This window comes from Colobus angolensis, unplaced genomic scaffold, assembly GCF_000951035.1.
Source record: "Colobus angolensis palliatus isolate OR3802 unplaced genomic scaffold, Cang.pa_1.0 Scaffold32, whole genome shotgun sequence".
Lineage (NCBI taxonomy): Eukaryota > Metazoa > Chordata > Mammalia > Primates > Cercopithecidae > Colobus > Colobus angolensis.
The window spans coordinates 10,498,041-10,501,395 of record NW_012116488.1 but is presented as its reverse complement, the minus strand read 5'-3'; the positions used below and the strand labels follow the sequence as shown (position 1 = coordinate 10,501,395).

Here is a 3,355-nt window from a genome sequence, read left to right as displayed (position 1 = left end):
GGCAGGAAATGATCACAAACTAAGGCCATTTACTCAAAACACCCAAAACATTTGGCCATAGATGCAGACTGATGACACTTCTTTATTTAAGTTGTATATTTTGTCATGTTTTCATGATAGGACTAAAGAGGAATTTCAAAACCAAAATGCCAACATATAGGCAAAAGTCTGATATTTTGGACGAAATCTTTTGAATACTGTTTTCCTTGCTTCTTAAGATCACTGACGTTTGGTGCTAAGTATTTCACTATATTTTGGGTTGTTTTATTAAAAATTTAAATTTAGATGTATTGTTTCAATTTCTTTGGTTCAGATACGTGATCTGTTTCCTGCCCTTGGTCATGCTATCAAAACAGCTCCTTGAAAGAGCACCAACATGCTTTTCCATATCCTTAGCATTTCACGCACTGTATGTTCTTATCACGTTCTACAAAAACACGGCAACTTCCCTATGATTTAGCAAAACACAGGCTTTGTACTCTTCCTTCTCAAGGATTACTCTTAATCTTGAATGGCAGCTGCGTTCTCAACTTAATACAACGTTGAACAAACAAAAAAGAAAACTGCTTCTGAGCCCAATATTATACATTAGGTAAGGAACATGACACTCCTCATTACTGCTCGGTCTCAGGATATACGTTCGCACATTCTTCTCCCGATGTCAGTCAACACAAGCAGAATTAGACAGTTTAGAGTGGGCAATGAGAAAGACGTCAGAATCAAAATAGACACAGGGAAAGTCATAGTTTGCAAGCATACATGCCTGATAGCAAAAACGATCACAAAAGATTGCAAAACCACAATCCTGCACAAAGGCCATCTCAATCTTACACAAAAAATACATCTGCAATGCCTGCCGAGCAACCGCCTGTCCAACCTGGGACTGGCGTCATCTTTGCTACTAATCCTTATAGTCAAATATAATTATCTCAAAACAATTACGTAACCCTCCTCATTTTTCCTTTAAAGACCTTTGTCTATCTCCTTCCTCTATCTCCCAGGATACACACGGTTAACTACAACATGCACTTTCTCATTGCAATGCTCTATTCCTGAATAAATGCCATTTTCTTTTAGGGAACCTCTCTGTTCATTAAGTTGACAGCAATAAACAGTTTAGGTTTTTGGCAACAAATCACCAATATTTACTTAAAAACAAACAAAAAACTTAAACACAGGCATAAACAACAGATCATTTGGGGAAGAATTTAATATATTCTCTATTGTTAAGTGCACCAGATGCTGGACTTCTGAAACAACAATTATGCTTCAGCATAATAGCATTTTCTACATATTTCTGTTCCTGTTGTTTGTTCCTCTGATTTACCCGGAATCAATGAATCTGAAAAACAAAAAGATTCTTTAAGCACCTGGTAAACTTCAGGTCCCACATTAGAAAATGAGCAAGCATCAATAATATTGATGGAGGTGAAAATATGGCACTGAGACTTCCAGGTAATAATCCGAGTTTACTTTCATAGTTTACTAGGCTCAGGTTTCATGGCGAAGGATTATTTGAAAGACTCACTCACTGACACGTGCTGATTTTCTGATTTTAAATTTGAACACTCCTAAAGCATAAACAGATCACCTCCAGCAACACTGTAAAAAAATACTCAAAGTTTAAAAAAAAGGAGGAACTTGTAGCAGTACTTAGTGTCCAACAGAAAACACTCCATCTGCTAAACAATATCTCGACTGCAAAGCTTATCTTACTGTTGGCGGATAGATAATGACATAGCCCAGTCATTATCACCGTGGCAACAGTGACCAGAAACTATCAGAGGAAAATTGCACATGGAACAGCTGGCTCTCGAGCAGGCATGCCTCAGCTTCCTCTGGAGTATGCTTTTTCTGCAAGTCTGGTGTGCTCGAGGGTACTATCAACCCCATGCGGCTCCAAGACTACAGATTCTGTAAGTCCACTGGTCCTGCTCTTCCGGATTTATTCTTCCCGCCAATAGGAGCACTTACCACGTTCCAAGCACCGTCCCAGGCACTGAGGATACAGCACTGAATAAAGTTGAATGCCGGGTGCAGAAATCAGTAACTAAGCTAGTAAATCCTGTATATTGTCAAACACTGGTAAGAACAAGGGAGAACAGAACAAGCAATGGGCCTAAGGAGGCTTGCTTTCCCTCCTCTGCACTCCCACACTGCTTTGTGTCTGCTTCTCATTTCTCACGCTGGCTCCAAGCTTTGGGCACCAGGTCTCCCTGGACATTCCGCGCTGGCACCGCGCCTAGCACCCAGCGGCCGCTCAGGAGACGTTTGTCGAACGAACGAACTCACTTCTTAGTTCCCCATTCAACAAACCTTTCCTGATCCTAGGCCCAACAGCTTAAAAGGTTGGAGGCCCAACGAGGCTGGAAACTCAGAGGCGGCCGAACGCGCTGGCTCACGCCTGTAATCCCAGCACTTTAAGAGGCCGAGGCAGGAGGATCCCTTGAAGCCACGAGTTTGAGACCAGCCTAGGCAACAAAGTGAGACCACCCTCCCCGCCACTTCCGTCTCTACAAAAAGAAAGGAAGAAAAACGAAACCCAGAGGAAATCACACAGGCAAAAGCGCTTTACAAACTTTAAAAATGAAAATTGTTCTAGAGAAATAATCGCGCGCCGGAGGCGGAAGCCCCAGAGCCTCAGCTCCCACGTGGCGGCGGAGCCGAGGGAGAGTCCAGGAGCCGAGGCTACAGCCCGAGCGCTGGAACCCCGGTCAGGCTCCCGCTCTCCGCCACGACGAACTGCATTCGGCCGCGGCGTTCGGCAGGCGCCCAGGGACGCTCACCTAAGCTGGAAGAGGCGGATACTGGCCCGGCCTAACCCCGCTACCTCCCAAGAGACCGGAACCACGCGCGAGCCAACCGCGTTGCCATGGCAATTCAACCACCGCCGACACCGGAACCGGAAACTTCATCGGGAGGTGACCCCTTCCCGGCATTCCGCGGAACGGGCGAGTCCCGCGCCTCTCCCAGTTGTCTCGGGGTATCCCAGCTGGCCTCATTGGCTCACGGGAGGAAAGTCGTCTTCCCTCTCGTTTTGCCTCTCGTTGCCCTGCAAGCGTGACCCTGATGGACATCCATTCTCTCCAATTAACTAGCAAAGCGGTTGCCGACGGCCAATAGTAAGGCAGTAGGATGCGACTCAGGCATAAGGCCCACCTCCTACCTGCCGAGCAACGTGATTGGTAGAATCGAGTAATTGCCGATCAGTGTTGCCCAATCACGGAAGGCAGTTTAGAGCCGGTCCAATGAGGGTCTCCAGGGGGTGGGTCGAACTGCCGCGGGCCGGGGAGCGCTCCGGGGGGCCAGCTGTGTGCCCCGGCTGTCGTGCGTTCCCGCGAGCGTGCGGAGATGA

At 46.6% G+C, this 3,355-nt stretch overlaps 1 long non-coding RNA gene across 1 annotated transcript; it reads right to left on the bottom strand.

The window, feature by feature from the left end:
- Positions 1-1,194: 1,194 nt before the first annotated feature.
- Positions 1,195-3,143, bottom strand: LOC105518496. The gene is made up of 2 exons (XR_001002845.1): positions 1,975-3,143; positions 1,195-1,342 (listed from the first exon to the last, which is right to left on the bottom strand). It is a non-coding gene; the product is annotated as an uncharacterized LOC105518496 (long non-coding RNA).
- Between the last annotated feature and the right edge of the window lie 212 nt (positions 3,144-3,355).